Source organism: Lepisosteus platostomus, chromosome 5, assembly GCF_059453375.1.
Source record: "Lepisosteus platostomus isolate fLepPlt1 chromosome 5, fLepPlt1.hap1, whole genome shotgun sequence".
NCBI lineage: Eukaryota > Metazoa > Chordata > Actinopteri > Semionotiformes > Lepisosteidae > Lepisosteus > Lepisosteus platostomus.
In genome coordinates this window covers 42,085,417-42,106,999 of record NC_142615.1, presented here as the reverse complement: position 1 = coordinate 42,106,999, position 21,583 = coordinate 42,085,417, and the positions used below count along the sequence as shown (strand labels likewise).

Genomic DNA, 21,583 nt, shown 5'->3' with positions numbered 1-21,583 from the left:
TGTCAGCTGGGTAGTTTCAGATCAGATCACTTTTTTATCAAAGGTTCAAGCAAACCCGAATACTTTTGCAAGAGACATTTCAGAATCCCAGTCAAATCCAGTACGATTGCTGGATCCTTCGAATTCGACTGAACTAAAGCACAGATCTGCAGTCCACCATTAGAATACTGTGGGTGTGCTGTATAAGCCATACCGCCCAAAATAGTTCTAAAACAGGAGAAGCATCCTCGTTTAGGAATGTGGTATAAAGTGAAATGGTCTGGGAAGAGTCCTACGTTTGAACAGTTCAAAATAGACGTAAAGGGGTATTTACGGACTCTTTCGAAATGTAAGAACAAGCTGTGCGGACCTTATCTTTATTTACCTTGTGTAATCGTTTTTCATAAAGTGTAATTGTATTATAGCATGTGCCCCTGACGATTTTCTTGATATGTTATATGTGCTCTTGTTTGTATTGTATATAGTTTTGCTGTTCAAATAAAACGTAAAAGACACAACTTTCCGGATGCGGCTGCTGTAAAAATAAAATGACATCAAGGGTGTTGTACGCAGAGGTCTGAAACCTGCTCCACAGAAGACCTTTATCCAGAGGTGTTAAAGAAGTCGAGATCTAGCCATGAGAGCGGAAGCATCTCAGAAAATGCAGGTGCAGTCGGTTCCACGGTCATAAAGCCACTAAGTCGGGCGACGAGCAAAACCCACCCGGCTTCCTTCTGGCAAGTAATGAGACAAAGAGACAGCACACAGTGGGTAGCGTGGCCGAGCAGTCTAAGGCGCTGGATTAAGGCTCCAGTCTCTTCGGGGGCGTGGGTGCGAATCCCACCGCTGCCAGGTGCTTCTGTTGAGACCTCCTTTCAGCTGGCTTCAGATGAAAGGGAGGGAACTACTTTTTGGCAGTCTCTCGAGAAACTAAGCAAAGTGTTTAAAGATACTTTCTCAGCTTGACATCAAGGCACAAAACAAAAACCTTCTTGCGTCCTCTCAACCCAAAGGCGCTTTGCCACTTTTTGCGTTATGCAGGGAACGACGTCTGCCCAGATCACTTTTGTGTCAATGCAAATAGTAGTGTGCCCTCCGTTTTAATTTTGGGTGTGCTGGCGTGCTGCTTCTGTCTGTGAAACTTGAATGTTCTGCTTCTTCACACCGAATCATCGGCGGGGGTTGAGCTTGTTAAATCTTTGTGCATAGCTCTCTTTTGGAAGTACTTTGTCCAAGGTCAAAAGTGATCGTGGGATTTACTTCATGCGTGCAAAAAGCATGCCTCGCACGACAGATTTAAATGGGGAATGGAGAATGCTTCTTGCTGTTTTTCCTGTGGTTGCAGTTACAAAGTTGATCGTGCTTTCACATTCTGTTAACAGTATTCACTGGCTGAGCTTTATCAGTTGGTTCGTAAAGGAATCTCTGCTTCGGTTCCAGAAAAGTCATCTGTAGTGTGTTTTTTTCCGTGCCCATGCCAGTCTTTTAAAGCTGGTAGTAATGGCGGTGAAGTTAATTTTTTATCCTCTTTAAAAGAATAAGGACGGGCTGGGGCGAGCTCCATTTACCAATCTTTCAGCTAACCACCGAACTCGCGAACTGATTACACTGCAGAGCCACAGACGCCTCGCTTTTCTCCATTCTCTGGGTTAGGGTGAAAAAAAAAACTTTGCTGGTATTAGCTGGCCTGCTGGGAGTACCTCTTCTTCACTGATAAGCACGATTTGTGTTTCATCTTTCACAAGCTGTATAGATTTCTTTCAAAACAAGTTGTTCCAGAAAGGAAACGAACACTTGCATTCACCTGAATTAAAAGGCATGGGATTTGCCCGCAAGGATAAATTCTGTACAGTAAGACAGGAAGAAATGCACCGCTGGGAATCGGACCCAGGATCTCTTGTTTACTAGATAGGCACTTTAGCCAACTATTCACAGTGCCAGCAAAGTGCTGTCCTTTGACAGCCACTTGGACACTTCTCAACTGTGGGAAGTTCCATAGTTAATGATCAAATTCACTTGCATCCTAATCAAAAGAAATATTAAGAAACTTTTTCTGATACCAGTTTCATAGTGACTTTGTAGGTGACATGTTCTTTATGAGAATAATGTTTTGTATGCGATCAATAACAGCACCAGAAAAAAATACCGGAAAGAAATGATCTGTCACTAAGGAAATTCATTAAATGAAGCCAAGACATAATCAGAAAATCTATATCAAGGAAATGTTAATCACTTTACATGTTCTTTAGCGTTTATATATATACATACTGATAGACTGTCACGATTATAGTCCCCCCTCCTTAAGGGTGCTCCAGCCCTTTCACTTGTCTTTATTCTGTGCACCTGCTCCCTATCCCCAGCCCACCTTAAAAGCCAGGCACTGACGCTCATCCGGGCTCTTCTCTGATTTCCATATCGTGCGAGTCCGGGACCAGGAAGCGCCTGGTCCCGTTAAGGTTTTAACCTCTGTTCCCGTTCCTGTTCCCCGTCCGCCGGTTCCGACCCGGCCTTCGTGGTTTTTAGTCCTTCTTCTGATGGATCTCCTGGTTTTGGACTTCCCCTTGCGTTTTGGATTTTCCCTAAGGACTACTCTCGGATTGTTCGCCTCGGCCACACCTCCCCCGTGCACCAGCGCACCTTGGACACGCCCCCTTGTCTTCAGCCCCGTTTTCCTGCATGACGTTTCCCTAGTGTCTCCCCACTCCGTCGGACTGTCGTCCGCATAGGGTCCGGAAAGAACTGTTCGTTACATAGACATTTAAGGCATTCTAGTCGATGTACTCTAAATGAAATCACAGTACAGTACAGGACATGCAGTGAGGAGCTCACGCAACGAATACTCTTGAACGCAACAAAAGTAATGGCACACGGCACATCACGTCCGAGTTTAGTGACAACTACCTCAGAGATTGAAAGCTGGGTAGTTTCAGATCACTTTCGATCTTAGTATCGAAGTGCCATCTCCCACATAACCGATCCACAGAAGAACTGTATCCAGAGGTGTTAAAGAAGTCGAGATCTCACCATGAGAGGGGAAGCATCTCAGGAAAAGTAGGTGCAGTCGGTTCCATAGTCATAGCGCCACTGTCGGACAAGAGCAAAAGCCACCCGGCTTCCTCCGGGAAAGTAATGAGACAAAGAGACAGGGCATAGTGGGTTGTGTGGCTGAGTGGTCTAAGGTAGTGGATTAAGGCTCCAGTCTCGTTGGAGGTGTGGGTTTGAATCCCACTGCTGCTAGAAGTTTTTGTGTTACAACCACCAAGTGGAGCAATGTGTTAAAAGCTACTTTATCAGCTTAACATCAAAGCAGGGAGAAAAAAGTGTTTCTTTTTCTCAACACAAATTCTTGTTTCCACCTTCAGCAGGGAAGTTTGTCTACCAAGATCACTTTTGAGTCAGTGCAAATCACAGTGCGCCCTCAATTTTAATGTCGGTTGTGCTCCTTTTATCTGTGAAACGTTAATGTTCTGCATTTTCAAGTCGAGTCATCCTCAGGGGTAGAGCTGATTAAGTCTTTCCGCATAGCGCTCCATCAGAAATAACTTGTCTAAGTTCCAAAGAGATTGTGGGTTTCACTTCAAGCAATCACAAAGCATACCTCACATGTCAGATCTAAATGGGGAATTTGTTGGTTACAAAGCTGAACGTTTTTCCATGTTCTGCTAGAGTATCCACTGGCTTGCCTTTATCAGCTGTCTTGGAAAGATAAGCTGTGCTTCGTCTCAGGAAAAATCATTAGTACTGTCATTTTATTCTGTGCATATGGCCGATATTTAAAGTATATAAAAATCACGAGTTCATAGATTTATCCAAATATCAACGGCACCCTGTAAACCTGTGATAAGAATTCCTTCAATCCAATAGTTTCACTCCAGGGAAAAGGCAGGGAAACATAGAGAATTCTTATTTAAAGACAACATCCGTATTGGATTGCATGTCAGCAGGCATCACTCAGAATTCCTAATATGATTTTGAATTCAGTTTTGCAGTTCTTTAGTGTTTTACTACTTTCAGAGAGTCCTTTATTGACCTTGCTGAAGCAGAGAAGCGACATAATCACAAATGTGACCAGTTTTTCTGCTGTTTCTGGTTAATAATGATTATTATTTTGTATTTTGATTAGTATTTTTCGTAGCGTTCTTCCTCAGCTTTTAAGTTATTTGGTGAGCAAGAACCACTGAGAACAAGTCTGAATCAATCAAGAACATATACGGTACTGCTGTCCTGTGTACAACTGCTTCGTCCTAATTGAGCTTTTCAGTATTGAAGAAGACGTTTCCAATTTCGATTGCTTGTTTCAGAGGATGTGCTACAAGATCACAGATTCATTTGAAAAGATTTGGAGATGTATTGGCTGGGATTCAAACCTGGCTCAATTGCATGAAGGCACCTATACTCAGCAACGAGAGGAAAGGAGAAGGGGCCAGAGGTAGTGTGGCTGAATTGTCTAATATGCTGGATTTTAGGCTCCACTCTCTCTGGGGCGTGGGTTTAAATCCCACTACTGCCCAATGTTTTAAGACCTTACTTCCTGTGATTTGTAATATGGTCAGTAAAAGCACTTTATGTAAGTATTTCTTATGTCAGCGTTACAAGTCACTTACTGCTCCACAGGTCCGGGGTTCAATCCCTGGCATCTTCAGGTGTTTTATATTACTGTACTCACATCGCAATCTTCTGTTGAGTGAGAACTCTTTGCTCGTGTTCATAGAGAGCCAGGTTTACCTTTTGAATCTCACCCGGGATTTCCTGAGAGATCATTCAGCGAGCGAGCCCTCCCTCTGGACTCCGCACTGAGCTGAAAGCTGCACGAATTCCTCACTGCGTGTCCTCTACTGTTACAGGTGGTCCAGCGTACATGTGCAGCACAGTGATATGAACAACTTGAACTTTTTCTGTATGTGAAGAAAAATGCAAAAGAGCATGTAAAGTATTGATCATATAAAATATCCATGGTACAACTCGAGAAAAAAATGAAGCACAAAACAACGACTTTTGATGATTACAAGAGTTTCAAGAAACACAACCGTCCACAGATGGGTTCGGATCCTGAACGCATAAGTCAAAAGAACAAAAGCGAAGTAAACTCTCTTCATTGTCTTATAGTTTATGTAATAAAACATTTTTTTTTCTTTCTTTATAATTTCTTACTGTTGATAGACGATTTATTGAATTTTAACAGAATCACAACTACAAACATTTGGGGTTAAACTGTTATTCACATACTCTAACAAAGAGAAACGTTAGTGTCTTCCAGTGTTTGAGCCAATTTCTAAAAAAATTAAAAATAAGTTATAGAAATTGAATTGTTCTACTTTTTAGGCTTGCATAGTCTTATTCATATTTCAGTTAAGCCTTTTCTTCTGTAGTAATTTCATTTGATATTAAAATTAGTCCTGATTTACAAGAATTTTGTAATAAGTTTCAATTTAGGAAAATCGTGCCCAGAAGCTACCAAAACTGGTAATGTTCACATAATGTGTAATGCCAAAGCAGCAGTTGGGGTGGGAAACAAAAGGCATTTCTTGGTATGAATCCTAAAACTTCATAGATGGCGTTCTAGGACTTCTCGCTTCAGATAAAGCTGTTAATACATCATAAATTTCTACTCAATCAATATCTGCAGTGTTATCACTACTGAACGCTAAATATAGATCTTGGCAATAATTCATGAGTTGTTCGTTAGAAAATTGTTTATGTTTTTTTTAACATATTTTCAATACCAGACAAAAAGTCGAAAGTTTCAATTTCATGCAACTGATGAAATCTCTCTTCGATGGAAGTTATAAGTACAGTACATCCAAAATACTGTGGAATCAATCAAATGTACATGTTTCTTGTGGATCCAGAAGATCATTTTGAGACTCAAAACATGCCTGTCTTTTCTTTTTTCGAGGACGAAGGAGTAGCAGCAGGAGTAGCAGTAATGGCAAGAACGTGTTTAGAGTTCAGCACTTCTCATTTCTAATGCAGAGCCATCGACTCGGAAAGTACCGCCCGCGATAAAAGAAATTGCAGAATTGGTCTGTTCATGCTGCCTACACGCTTTGAATTGCTGGCATTTTCTGCAAGCGTTCCTTTTTGAGGGTTCATGAAATTCCTCACATTTGAGCCAACACTAAAATATTTCATTCGGGGTCGCCTAATTCATAGTGCATACCGAATCTACAGGGGAATGCTGTGGCACATGAAGCCGTTTGTTATTCTATTAGGTGTGAGGGGCGGAATGCAAATCGAGTTGGTGAATAGAAAATGAAACAGGAGTCACTTCTTGAGCTACAAATTCCAAAAAGTATGAAAACCTGTGCATTTTAACAGTGCAGAATACTCACAAATTGCACTGAGTTGCTTGCTTTCTTCTGCTGCTTTTATATTTCAGTCATTCACTGTCAGCTAGCACTGGAACAATTCAAGAGAGGTAAAAACAGAAGCTGTCAGGAGTGGGATTTGAACCCACACATCCATTGGGAGACCAGAACACCCAAGCCAGCTGGAAAGACACATGTCCTTGAGTCTGGCGCATTAGACCACTCGGCCACCCTGACAAGTGAACACAAGTGGTGTGCTGAATGCACCAGTAGTTGACTAAACTGAGTTTCTTCCCTGAAATGATTTGCTTGCGAAGACCCAAGTTCCCTTGAATGGATCTTGGAAATCAAATATACGGATGGATTGTTATTCGGTTGTGAGTTTTGAGGGGCGTATTATAAATTGAGTTGGTGAAAAGGTGCTTTTTGTTAGTCTGTCGGGAGGCTGCACAAGGTGTTTAGAGGGAGAACTTCTAAAAGGCAGGCTCTCTATGTTTAACATCAAGAAAGATTTTTTTTTCTCAATGGAAATGCTCTTTGGCGCTTTCAGCTTTACGTAGGGAACAACGTCGGCCGAGACCACTTTTGAGCCAGTGCAAATGGTAATGTGCCACCAAGTACATTTAATATTGGCTGTGGTAGCGAGCTGCTTTTGTTTGTGAAGCTTTTACTTCTTTAAGCTGATTCATCGGCAGGAGTAGCTTATTAAATCTTTGCTCATTGCGCTCCATCAGAAATACCTTGTCCATGTTCAAAAGAGATCAGGGGATTTACTTCATGCTTTCACATGGCATACCTTACAGGAAAGATTTAAATGGGGAATTGATTGTGCTTCTTGATGTTGTTCCTGTGGTTGCCTTGGTTACAATGGTGAACGTTCTTCCACGTTCTGCTAGAGTATTCACTGGGTGGGCTTTATCAATTGGCTCGGATAGGTCATCAGTGCTCCGTCTCCAGAAAAATAATCAGCACTGTCTTTTTTCTGTGCGCATGACCGTCTTTTAAAACATATAAAATCACGAGTTCATTGATTTCTCCAAATAACAACAATACATTTTAACCCTTCAATCCAATAGTTTTACTCCAAGTAAAAAGCAGCGCAATATATAGAGAGATGACATTCAAAGATTTCAACGTTCTTATTGGATTGCCTGTATGCAGATATCGCTCAGAATTGCTAATATGATTTTAATTCAGTTTTTCTCTACTACTTTCAGAGTCTTTTATTGACCTTGCTGAAGCAGAGAAGTGACATAATCACAAATGCAACCAGTTGTGCAGCTGTTTCTGGTTAATAATGATTAATGCGAAAAAAAAACCAGCTCCTTGCATTAAGAGTCCTCCCTCTGGATTCCTCTGAAAGCTGTGCGAATTACTCACTGCGTGTCCTGTACTGTGTAGCACAGTGACAAGAACGCCTTGAGTTTTTTTCTGTATGTGAAGGAAAATGCAAAAGAGCATGAAAAGTATTGATGGTATAAAATATCCATGGTACAACTCGAGAAAGAACTGAAGGACAAAACAATGACATTTGATGATTACAAGAGAAACACAACCGTCCGAACATGGGCTTGGATCCTGACCGCTTGCGTTAAAAGACAAAGCAAAGGATATAACCTGTAAATGTCTTCATGTCTTACAGTTTATGAAATAAGACAATTTCTTACTTTCTTGATAATTTCTTACTATTGATAGATGCTTTTTTTTAATTTTAACAGAATCACAATTACAAACAAATGGGGTTAAACTGTTATTCACATACTCTAACGAAGAGAAACGTTAGTGTCTTCCGGTGTGTGAGCCCATCTCTCAAAAAATAAAAAAATAAGTTCTATAAATTTAATTGTTCTATTTTTCAGGCTTGCATAGTCTTATTCATATTTCAGTTAAGCCTTTTCCTCTGTAGTAATTTCATTTGATATTAAAATTAGTCCTGATTTACAATTTTTGGACATGGTTCATCTTAAAGAATTTTGTAATAAGTTTCAGTTTGGGAAAATCGTGCCCAGAAGCTACCAAAACTGGTAATGTTCACATAATGTGTAATGCAAAAGCAGCAGTTGGGGTGGGAAACAAAAGGCATTTCTTGGTATGAATCCTTAAACTTCATAGATGGCGTTCTAGGACTTCTCGCTTCAGATAAAGCTGTCAATACATCATAGATTTCTACTCAATCAATATCAGCAGTGTTATCACTACCGAACGCTAAATATAGATCCTGGCAATAATTCATGAGTTGTTTGTTAGAAAATTGTTTATGGTTTTTTTTAAACATATTTTCAATACCAGACAAAAAGTCGAAAGTTTCAATTTCATGCAACTGATGAAATCTCTCTTCGATGGAAGTTATAAGTACAGTACATCCAAAATACTGCGGAATCAATCAAATGTACATGTTTCTTGTGGATCCAGAAGATCATTTTGAGACTCAAAACATGCCTGTCTTTTCTTTTTTCGAGGACGAAGGAGTAGCAGCAGGAGTAGCAGTAATGGCAAGAACGTGTTTAGAGTTCAGCACTTCTCATTTCTAATGCAGAGCCATCGACTCGGAAAGTACCGCCCGCGATAAAAGAAATTGCAGAATTGGTCTGTTCATGCTGCCTACACGCTTTGAATTGCTGGCATTTTCTGCAAGCGTTTGAAGTGGAAATCTAATAAGTAAATTGATTCTTAAAATGTAGAGAGTTTAGAAAAAAATATATTGGTGCTTTTAGAAAATATATTTCAAGGATGTAATTGCTGTGCTACAGTACGTGCAGAATTTTAGAAAACAGTGCGTCAACAAAGAACACTGTTTAGGTTACTTTAGAAGACAAAGTACCAAAACAATATATGCTGTCTGGGTCGTTAGAATTAGCTGAAAGTAACTGATTAGCTTTGAATAACAAATCTATTGCTTCTTCTCTCGCTCTATGATGTAATCTGTTTTGTCTCAGGGAAAGGGAAGTTTTTGAAGGGACAAAGCACTGAGCTTTTTTACAGCGCAACGTCTTATAAAAACCCTGTACTGCTTTTAACAAATTGAGTCTCTGGTTGCACTTTGCAGAGTGGCAACAGGGCTCCCAATATTGCAATATTGAAATTAAGACCTTACTCAGGTGAGAACTCTCTCTTGTGGCTTCCTTGATAGTTATATTTCCATGACAATTTGGGGGCTCATCCGGGATCACAAACCTGAACGCGAACGGCTGCTGAAACTCCATCCGGACCCGGACAATTTTAGCAAATTGGACGAACCTTGGAGGATAAACTGTTTATCCTTCCAGAGACGCGTCTGGAGAATTGGCAGCTGGCTGACGTCAGTAAGTGATCCTTTAAAATTAATAGTTTGAGAACCGAGCCACAGGGGTGTTCTCACGCGGGTTTGATGAGTCTGGGACTCATATAAAGAACTTATCTTAACACAGACGTGTGGTTTTTGCTCTGCGGAGTAGTTGATGTGATAAGGTTCTAAGTAAGGCACCGATCGGTAAAAATGGGAAATTAAAATTCAAAGACGAAATTGGGACAGAGCAGTCCAGCAAAAGTACATGTACGACAAATTCAGAGAAACAATTATAGCCTGTGTTAGAGTAAAAAAAAAATTTATGTTCATGAACTGTAAAGCTAGGGTAATAGGTGTAAGGGAACTTGCACATAATTTATATATGATAATTAGGGGCCCATAACTATGAAGGATCTTTGTAAGTGAATCAGAATGGACAGAGGAAAGTTGAATTAGGAAAAAGAAGTTTCCTGAAGAAGGATAAACTTTGAAGAGAAGGAGAAGAAAGGAAAGAAAGTGAATTGGAAAACTTATGTAATGGAAAGAGGAATCACAGAAATAATGGGAAGCTTCAAAAAAGACTAGTCTTGAAACTAAAGAACAGCAAGCTGCAGCTAAAGTCATGGCCATGCCTTCTAAAAAGAAAAAGTCTCCACCGAAACTAGAAAGCGGTCAGGAGCCAAAGCCTTTTCACTTGTTCATGAAATGCCAATGTGCACTTTTACAGGTCCAGAAGGAACATTGACATTGGTCTCCTAGTGAATTATTTGCATTAGTTAAGACTTTTCCTAAATTGCCTGATGACCGTAAAGAATTTCGAAGAAAGGCCAGCCTTGTTCTTGATTGTCTTAAGCCTCATTACAGTTACATAACCTTGTTGCTAGATTATATTGTTCCTAAAGGTTTACAACGTCCTCTAAAAAGGAGGAGGCAGATTGGCGGATACGTGACCCAAATGATGAAGAAGTATCCATCTAAATTAAACCACACGGACATGGAGAGGAAAAGTTAGGCGGCCGCTTCTAAAAAGAGGTAAGGACTCCTCTTTTCTAAAAAGTCCCTTTTCCTCTCCATGTTGCTGTGGTTCTGAAGCAAGTACAACAGAAAAATGAGTTAATGGTGTATGTGTTTTTAGATGCCTGTTTTGTGAAGGTGGGGTAGAAAAAAAGGGATTGCTGAAGGAATAGCATCTCGCCCTGCCCGTGCGAAACAATCCAGGTGTTGCATCCTGGTACACGACTGCAGTACGGCTGAAGGTAGTAACTAGAACTGTACTCGCAGAAGAGCCGAAAATGGTAACTCGATTCAACTGTGTGTTTAAAGCCAGGATTTGGAACCTGGTCCGTGTTCCCGAATTTTGATAGTTCGTCAGTTTGTCTCGACTGGGGGGCTCCGCGGGGCACGTGGGAGACGTGAAAATGGTTTAGTGTGAAGAAAAAAAAAAGTTTGATTAATCCAAAGTGAAACTTAAAAGAAATATGTCAGACGGAATTTAGGATGAACAGGAATGTAGAAAAGTGTATGAACATTTGGATAAAAATAAACAATATTTAGAGGAATATTTGAGAATTCAACAGAATATCATAGATGAGACGCAAAAATCTCTGATGGAAAAGCTAAAAGCAATGAAACGAAACGAAGTTATATATGCAGAAAAAGAAACAGCAAAAGAAGAAATAGAAGAGAGAATCTAGGAGAAGGGTGGGAATTAGTGTGGAGATTTTTGAAAGAGCATTACCCACCGAAATCTGATTAGAGAAAAGTAACAGCATGTCAGCAGAAGGAAGTGAGGATGTTTCAGATTTTACAGAAAGGTTTATAGCTTTATGGATAGTATACTCGGGGTTAGCCGATGAGAAGGAAGTGAATGTAGATACTTCCACAGTAATAAAACAAATTTACTTGAGTGGGTTAAAACCTGATGTTGCCAAGAATGTACAACTATGCTTTCCTGATATTACGGACAGCGGAGACAGATTTGATTTAATAACTTGCGAAGCATGCATGCAGAAGTGCGAGCGCTGCAAATGGGAGGTAAAAAGACTCCCAAGGAGGAGAAAAGGGAGCCGCCAGTTTGTCGAAATTATTGTGCGACTTTAATGTTATACCGAGATATAAAACCCCAAAGACAAAACTACTAATAAGCTGGTGTGCAGTTACTAAAAAAAAGGTGTTTTTTGGAGAAATTGTAAGAAAGAGGCTTGATTTCACAATTAAAGAACGTCAGAAGCTGAAACGAGAGCCGTGCGTGAACTAACAGTTTTAATCTAGTAAACCCCTCTGTAGCCTTCCTAAATTTATCTCAGGATTTAAATAAAAGTGAAATAATCTTACAGTGTGCAGTAACTGGGGGACACAGGAGCACATCTGTCCTGTTTTTAGACTAAAACAGCATAAAGATGTGATATAAAGTTTTCTAACGGGTAACAGGAGGCTACAGGAGAAGGGGTGCAAGGGTTGTGTTTAAAGCAAATATAAGCTGTCACAGTCTGCTTGGGAAAAGATAGATAGATAGACAGATAGATAGATAGATAGATAGATAGATAGATAGATAGATAGATAGATAGATAGATAGATAGATAGATAGATAGATAGATAGATAGATAGATACTTTATTGATCCCGTGAGGGAAATTGCAGTGCAACAGCAGCTTAACACACACAACACAGCCACAGTGTAACGAATTATATACTAATAGTACAATACATACAATACAATACAAGAATTACTCACAGTCCGGACACACAAGAGGAAACTAGAACAGAACAGTACACAGAAAATCGTATCACACGTATGAATATAAATATAGATGTAACCATAGATATTAATATAAATATAAATGTATTGCACAGGTCCCAGGCATATATTGCACAAAAGTGGTTGTAAACGGGAAAAAGAAAAAGAAAAAGAAAGAGAACAGATGTAGCAGTAGATGTGTATATGCGTTTAGTCCAGAAACAGGTCACTGTCGCTGTTGCCTCTGCCAAGACGCAAGGTGGATGCGTTGTACAGTCTTATGGCAGACGGCAAGAATGACCTCCTGTAGCGCTCCCTGTCGCACCGTGGATGAATCAGTCTATTGCTGAACGTGCTCTTCATTCCTGCAAGCCTGTCATAGAGGGGATGGGAGAAGTTGTCCATGATGGCCTCTAGTTTGGACATCATTCTCCTCTCAGCCACTACCTCCAAGGGGTCCAGGTCAGACCCAATGACAGAGCTTGCTCTCCTGATGAGCTTGTTCAGCCTTTTGGAATCTACTGCTCTAATCCCAGAGCCCCAGCACACCACTGCGTAGAAAATGGCACTCGCTACCACCGACTGATAAAACATGTGTAGCATCTTACTACACACAATGAAGGACCTGAGCCTCCTCAAGAAGTAAAGTCGGCTCTGTCCGTTCTTATAGATGGCCTCGATGTTCTTAGACCATTCCAGTCTATCGTCAATGTGCACTCCCAGGTACTTGTACGAGTCCACCATCTCCACGCCACTCCCATGGATGTAGACAGGAGTAGGTTTGACCTTTTTCCTCCTGAAATCTACCACCAGTTCCTGGTTTCAACTACTGATGTGGGTGGGGGACACCCCAGACCTGTTTTAGGCCCAGACTGCAGCATTTTATAAGGAATTACTGCATGAAATAGCATTTATGTAAACTAACTCAATAGAGTTATGTGATATTGTGATTGTTTTACCTAATTAGGGAATCCATAAGGCCGGGCTACTCCAAGTATTGGATCTTGAGAGGAAAAAAAGGAGTATAAAACCAACTACATGATAAAGCCAGGGTGAATGCCTTCTCAGAACGAGCTTGTCTAGTGACGTATTGGTTTAAGGGGGGTAGTGCAGTCAAAAGACAAAATTGCCTTGACCCCTGCAGCAGAAACCGTTTTTGATGTTTTGAAACAAGCTTTCTTGCAGACACTGGCCCTGGACTGTATTCCCTCAGATGGATCATCTGTATGTAATCTGTCTGTAAGTGAAAGAAATGGGTTGTGAGCCATTGTGCTGGTGCAGGAGGATGGAGATAGGCATCGTCTGGTGGGTTATTATTATTCAGGACCCCTTGATGCGGTGGCCAAGGGGCCGTGTTTATGTGTTGTACAGGCTACCTGCCTGGCTGTATAAACTGTGAATAATCTGGTGTAGAACTAGCAGACCGAATGAAAATATTTAATTGAAACTTGTAAATATGCTAAATGGAAAATTGTAGCCATTTATATAGACTGTATATATACATTTGGTGTATGCCACAATTTTGGATGGCAGTGAAGGAATAGGGATTTCCCCAACATGGAAGGGACTCCAGTCAAGAATGCTGGGTTTGTCTCTGAACTGTTAGAAGCTTTGCAGCTACTGACTGAAGTAGCTGTGGTAAAGTATAAATCACATAATAAAGAAATGTTTCCAGTAACTCGAGGGAACAACTTTGCAGATGTAGCTGTCAGGTGCACAGTCCTGGTAGAACAGGAGTCTGAGACCCCTGTGAGACCTCTGTTGGTGAAAAGGGGACAGCTACAGGATATACAGGCTGAGGCCTCTAAAGCAGAGAAAAGCACATGGTTAGAAAAGAGTGTGGTGCTGCCAGCACACTGGACGCTCTGCATGCCCTCACAGCCTAATGCCCTTTGTAGCTCGACTAATGCACTCTGTTGGACACCTGGGTGTGAGTCAAATAGTGTGCCGGTTACCCAAACCTGGGTGGGGACCGTGTTTGAAGCAGTAGCCACTTATGTGGTATCTCAATGTGATGCTTATCAAAGGAACTCAACTACAGTTCAGGTGCAGGTGCTACAGCTCAAAAGGCCTGCTCCTGAGAAACCTTTCATGCAGTAGCAAATGTTTACAACCTTGGCTCTTATAATCTGTTTTCCCAGTGGGTTGCTGTCACTGCCTCTGTGTCTACCAAACACTTGATGATGGAGATAAGCCCTTGGTGGGCACTGCCCTACCGCTTGTATTATGATCAAGGGACAGGCTGTGGCTGGATTATTCGGGGTGAGATGGACTGAGATCACCCTCAGTCTGCTGGAACAGTGGAATGAAGGAACAGAAAAGATTGACTAGACATCAGACTGAAGGAACACCATGGGATGCGGGCTGGATCAAACAGAACTGTGTAATAGAGCCTGTTTGATATCATCACAGGCCAATCAACGAAACTTCCTGGAGGGATGAATTTGGCTAATGGATTGTTGAATTTGCTAATTCTCTATTGTAGTATTGTAGGTTGTTAATTGAAGTGGTGCACGGGGCTGGTGAACAGGTGCTGGACGCTTGGAGACCTCCAGTAGAGGGAAGACACGACCTGATACCTGGCGAGTGGGTGTGGGTGAGGAAGATATACCCTGCCGGATGTTGCAACCCTGCTGGGAAGGACCATATCAAGTGCAACTGACTACCGACTCTGCCATCTGAGTGACAGGATGAGATCGCTGGATCTACGCATTGCGCTGACACCGAACCACTGCACCAGAGACTGAGTGAACATTATTATATTGTCACTGTTTCTGTGTTTGTTGAGCTTCCTGAGGGGGGGTGACAGTGTACCTGTTAAGTGTAAGGAGTTTTACTTTTATAAATGGGGATATGGAATCAATACTTTATCAGTCAGCCACAAATAATAATCAGAGCTCCTGTTGGGATTGTATTGCTATAAAAGATGCTCATGGGAGTAATCCCCTTTGATAGAGGTGATTATTTAGGTTTATTGGCATGGGTAAATAGCCCTGCTTTTAGTCTGAGTGTAACTCAGATGTATTAGAATGGAAATAACTGTATGGTCCTCGCTATAATCACAGTTTTAGGCCATTCTCTATTAGGGTGATAGACAGCTGTTTAGGTGAGCAAAGAATAAACAGTACTTGTATTCTAGACAATTATTAGCAAATTAATGACTTAGCAAAGCACATCTATGATGAAGAAAAATATATATCATAATTATAATCCAGATGATTGGGGCATTGGTGCATGGCTACAGTCTGTGCTAGGAACCTGGAGAGGGTCTCTGGTTCAATACATATTTGTGTGTCTGGTATTATTCGTTATAATCATACTGTTAATATCCTGCTTGAAAAACATGTGGACTAAAGCTGCTGCTTCTGTGCTAATTGTACGCCCTGAAGGGATCATGAAGGTCAAAAAATGACTTCATGGGAAAGGTTCTCTTATCTAGTGCCAGAACCTGATGGATAGAACAATATGGTTTTAAGGGGGGGTTACCCTTGGGAATGATTCCCCTAGATGCACATTATTATTATGATTTGTTTGTTCATAATAAGATGTTTTGCAGGAACGGGCCAATGAGAAATTTTACAACTTCAGCTAGAATTGTTCTGCAAAATGGCACAGCTGAGGCAGTGGAACAATGTGTAGATTTTTCTAAGAGTTATTACTCTTCTGGTGAAAGACTTCAGGAAAAAGAAGTGGTGTTCACTCAGGTGGAGGGGGCCGTACCAAGGCTGCTGACCACTGCGACTGCTGTGAAAGTCACGGAAAGGGTGCCCTGAATTCATGCTTCCCACTGTAAAAAGGTCACAAACGAACTGAGCAAAGCGCAGGAGTGATGTCTCCACAGGGATAGATGGGGATCACATGCTTGGGACTGATGTGCCCAGCCTTTTTCCTTTTTATGTGGAAGCCTGTCACCACCCAGAAAGAGGAAAAATCTAAATGCGAAGCCTCTTTGTATACAAACTGGCTGAATGAAACTGATAATGAGGGGGATATGAGTAATTTGTGGTATAAACTTATAAATCATACTGTAAAGTTAAAGAAATTTAATGCATCTTGTTATGTATGTGCTTTAATGCCTCATTCTACAGCCTCACCCATTTCTCTCCTGGTTAGAATCACTGTTTGGGCCAGGGGGAATGTTTTTCTTTAAGTTACTAACACCGATTATCGTAGCTGTGATACTTGTCTTCCTGTTTTTGTGTTGCTGTACGACATATATTATTCCAATGCTTTGAAATATGGTAATGAATATGTTTGCGCATCAGTATGTCCTGATAAGAACGCAAGAATCCGAAGTATGGGAGCCTCCTGGGAGTCCATATTGTATTGTACCAGCGGAGCTGCGAGGGCCTCGATCAGGACCAGCGGCAGCGGCTCCAGGCACTACTCGCCCAGAACGAGGATCTCTTTGCGGCGATAGATGAGGACTGCACCCACACTGCCCTGGTCCAACACGAGATCAACACCGGCGACGCTCGGCCCATCCGCATCCCACCGGGACGCATGGTTCACGCCAAGCGGACCGCCACCGAGGAAAAGATCCGGGAGATGGCCGCAGCGGGGGTGATTGAGCCCTCCGCGAGCCCGTGGTCGGCGCCTGCTGTACTGGTAAAAAAAAAAGACGGCTAGTGGAGGTTCTGCGTCAACTACCGCAAGGTGAACAAGGTCACCCGGAAAGATTCCTACCCCCTGCCGAGGATAGATGACGCCCTAGACTACATCACCGGGTCGACCTGGTTCAGCTCCCTGGACCTCCGCTGCGGCTTCTGGCAGGTACCGCTTGCTCCCGATGCTCGCCCGAAGACGGCCTTTTCTATCGGCCAGGGCCTCTGGCAGTTTACTGTCATGCCTTTTGGCCTGTGCAATGTCCAGGCGACGTTCGAGAGGCTGATGGAGAGGGTGCTGGCATCTGTCCCGCGGAACCAGTGTGTGCTGTATCTGGATGATCTGCTGGTTCATGCCCGGGGCTTCGACCAGGCCTTGACGAACCTCCAGGCGGTGCTGGCCTGAGGCTCAACCCCCGCAAGTGCGAGCTCCTGCGGCGGGAGGTGAGCTTCCTGGGACATGTTGTTGGACCGCGAGGGGTGGCTACGGACCCAGGTAAGGTCGCCGCAGTGAGGGACTGGCCGACTCCACGCACCGTCATGGGGGCCCCCGTGCTGGCCTACCCCGACCCACGGTTGCCGTATGTTCTCGACACCGACGCGAGTGACTCGGGGGTGGGTGCGGTGTTGGTGCAGGAGGGGCCGGATGGGGAGCGCGTAGTGGCCTACTATAGTCGGGCTTTGACTAGGCCTGAGCGGAACTACTGCGTGACCCGTCGCGAACTGCTGGCGGTGATGGCGGCGGTCCACCACTTCAGGCCGTACCTGTTCGGGACCCGGTTCCGGCTGAGGACCGACCATGCGTCCCTCACCTGGCTGCTCCACTTTAAGGAGCCGGAGGGGCAGATGGCGCGATGGATAGAGATCCTGCAGGAGTACAACTTCACTGTCGTGCACCGTGCGGGGTCTCGCCATCTCAATGCCATCTCAATGCCGACGCTCTCTCGCGGCACCCCTGCGAGGCCGCGGACTGCCACCACTGCGCCTGGCGGGAGCAGCGTGAGGAGGCTGTCCGCACCGTGGCGGGGGTGAGCACTGCGGCCACGGCCCGGGAGGGGCCGCTGGGGGTGGGCCTGCCAGACCTGGCGCAGCGTCAGGCAGCTGATCCTGACGTGGGGCCAGTGCTCCGCTGGAGGGCAGCAGGAGTGCAGCCTACGCGAGAGAAGCTCGCCCCGCACCCAAAGTCCGTCAAGGCCCTCTGCGCCCTGTGGGAGGCTTTGGAGGTAAAGGACGGGGTGCTGGGCCAGGGGTGGCGGGTACCCTCCAGTGGCGAGGTACGGTGGCAGCTGGTGGTGCCTCGGTCGCTCCGCGGGGCGGTGCTCCGAGCGGTGCACGGCCAGCCGGGCATGGGGCACTTCGGCAGTAAGAAAACCCTGCAGCGTCTCCGAGGCCATTTTTATTGGGGTCTTTGCCACCGGGACGTGCAGCGGTACTGCCGAACGTGTGCGGTGTGCGTGACGCAGAAGGGTCCCCCCGAGCGCTCTCGGGCCCCCCTCCAACAACATGTTGCTGGAGCGGGTGGGGGTGGACGTTTTGGGCCCCCACGGTGGCAGATGCACTGCTGGAGGGGATGTTTGCCAGGCTGGGGGTGCCGGAGGAGTTACACAGTGACCAGGGGCGTAACTTCGAGTCCCAGGTCTTCGCCAGAGTGTGCCAGCGCCTGGGGATCACTAAGACGCGGACCACACCGCTGCATCCCCAGAGCGACGGGTTGGTGGAGCGGTTTAATCGGACGCTCGCCACCCAGCTGGCCACCCTGGTGTCCCGGCACCAACGGGACTGGGACCGCCACCTCCCCCTTGCGCTCTGGGCGTACAGGACCGCGGTCCAGGAATCCACCGGGTGCACCCCGGCCTCGCTCATGCTGGGCCGGGAAATGCGAACCCCGGTGGACCTGGTCTTCAGCCCGCCGCCCGGAGACGGGTCGGCACCGCCGGCTGGACCGGACTACGAGTGGGACCTGCGGCAGCGGATGCAGCGGGTGCACAGCTTTGCACGGACCCACCTGACACAGGCGGGGGTCCGGCAGAAGCGGTACTACGACCTGCGCTGCAGGGGGCCTGCCTTCCAGCCCAGGGACTCGGTTTGGGTGTACAACCCGCGGCGCCGCAAAGGCCTCAGCCCTAAGCTGGCGCCGTCGTGGGAGGGTCCCGCTGAGGTACTCGGGGTGGTGGGCGAGGTCTGCTACCGTGTCCGGTTGCGAACACGGGGGAGAGTGGTGGTCCTGCACCGAGACCGCCTGGCCCCCTACCGGGCCCGGGAGGAGGAGCCCTGTGGGGAGGCTCTAGAGGAGCAGCCGGGGCTGTAGCCGGCCGATAGTGGGGCGTCCGTGGATCGCCAGCCGTCACCGCGGCGCAGGGTTCCACAGCCGTTAGCCCAGTATGAGTACAGCCTGAGGGGGGTGTTCGACGTCGGCGAGACGCCAGACGCCAGACGCCAGACGCTTCAGGTGGGGGCAGTGTAACGCCCTCGCCTGGTGGTGAGGAGAAAGCACCCCTAGGCGCTCGTAGTACCGCTGGGCATGCTGGGAGTGGTAGCCGGGGAGAGTCTGAGGGTCAGCACGATGACCAGCGGCTGACCCTACCTGTGTAAATAATGTCCTAGTAGTTCTAGTGCCCTGTGTAGTCCTGTAAAAGTATAGTGTGTTGTTAGGTAATTACCACCCTAACTATGTGTACGTGTTCCGTCAGTCTCCTCATGTGTGTGTATATCCTGTGTTTGGTTTTCTGTTAATGCTTGTTTGTTAATCGCGTCTTCACTCGTCCTTTGTTCTGAAAAGAACCTGCAAATGCTACAGCATTTACTTTATAAACACCAGTATTGACGCTTTGATCAGTATATTTATTATTAGTAGACAGTCTTATAAATTTACAATTTAGATTAAGTCTGGTAACAGTTTTACAGTTAATTTAAATCATCAGACCACTAATGGAACTGAGAGCTGGGTGGAAATAAAACCAGGATACACATTTTAACCTCCAGGATCAGGAGTCTGATCCTCCTGGCTTCTTTACTCTGAAGATTCGTGTAAAACTCTTAAAAGCGCTTATTTCAGGGACTCGTGCTTGTCCTCTACTGCTCCACACGGGTACGCTTTGTAACACAATAATCTGCGATGTAAACTTTTTTTTTCTGTTTAATGAATTTTATTCCAAGGTTTGTCGCTCTCCTTCTCCAACTGTGATGATTCGCTTCTCTTCACAGTCCGGTGTGTTTTTTTTTGGGGGGGGGAGATTTTATATGAAGAAAAGCCCCCCGGGCTCCGTACAGGAGTCTCCTCCAGCTCTGCTTTGTCAGAAAGAGCGCTGTGACGTCACAGACACCAGCCAGAGCGCCGGGATCAGAGAGCGAGACCGCGGGAGACGCGCGGAGGGAACGGAGGAGAATTATTGATCACTTATGTATCGACAACCAATTTATTCAACTGAAGGACCATAGAATAATCGATTAACTTCTCTGATTCTTGAGTACTGATTCTTTACTTGACCCTGTTTAAATATCTAGAAAACAGTCAATAAAGACTGTATCGATCAATTACCATAGTGCGTTTAATGTTAATAATGTTCAATCCGAAATTAAACAATGATTATTCATATTATTATTTAGGTAACTCTATCCTAGAGCTAGAAAATTATATTCCAAGTTGATAAATGTATGTAAGTAACAGTTTAAATGCATTTTTTTCAGTGTTTATAAATCATAAGTATGGTAACCACGGCAACAGCCGGCACGTCACTGTATGTGTCTAGGTGTCTCGCATTCGTCACAGAGAGTGTATGTGACGTCACGGGCAGCAACTAATACTACTACTAGTGTATTCATTTTAACATTAGTGAGAGTACAACTGGTAGTTTTAATGGTAGTGTTCATAACAAAGTGTGAGTATTAATAACAAAGCGCTTGTTTGTTAATCGCGTCTCCACTCATCCTTTATTCTGAAAAGAACCTGTAAATGCTACAATATTCTTTACTCAGCAGCTTTTTAAAAACAGCTCCCGTGATGTTCAAACCGATTTTTTACACAGAACACTGACACAGCTTTGCGTTCTGAATCTCTTTTTCTCGTGCGTTTATTTAATGTGGCACAATGCACTGGGATAAGGGTATTCTGTTCACAAACCAATAGCATTTAAACCACAGCACCCACAATGCTGCAAGTAAGTGTTTTGCACACTAAGCAGAGAGCGATGTCTTCCTCGTTAGTATAGTGGCGAGTATCCCCACCTGTCACGCGGGAGACCGGGGTACATCAGGACGGCCACAACGCAAAGTACTGACCCCTATACGATCACGGCGAGTTACCGATACACACGTGACAGGGCGGAAAAGGCTGTGCTCTCTTCGTGTGACATAATTCGGAAAAGTCCTGATGTTGCATTTCAACTGAGCCCCAGTATACATCGACCCTTGGACACTATGAGTGACAACTCTCTTGCGTGTTTTCTCATATTTATGTAGTTTGCTTGCATGATGCCCAGAACAGCGGGGTTGTGTGCTCCCATATGGTCTAGCGGTTAGGATTCCTGGTTTTCACCCAGGCGGCCCGGGTTGAAAACTCCATACTCCCGGTATGGGAATGTGTCAGTTTTGCCTCCTGCTTTCCAAAAGATCAGCACCATACGAAGGCACTGGAAGCAGCTGAATCGCATTGGCGAAGCTCAGCGCTGGGCCGCTGGGCACGTCTTACCACC

The 21,583-nt window shown here is 44.5% G+C and overlaps 1 non-coding gene across 1 annotated transcript; it reads left to right on the top strand.

Annotated features, from left to right (window-relative positions):
• Positions 1-749: 749 nt before the first annotated feature.
• Positions 750-831, top strand: trnal-aag (transfer RNA leucine (anticodon AAG)). Its single transcript has one exon. It is a non-coding gene; the product is annotated as a tRNA-Leu (tRNA).
• The last annotated feature ends 20,752 nt before the right edge of the window (positions 832-21,583 follow it).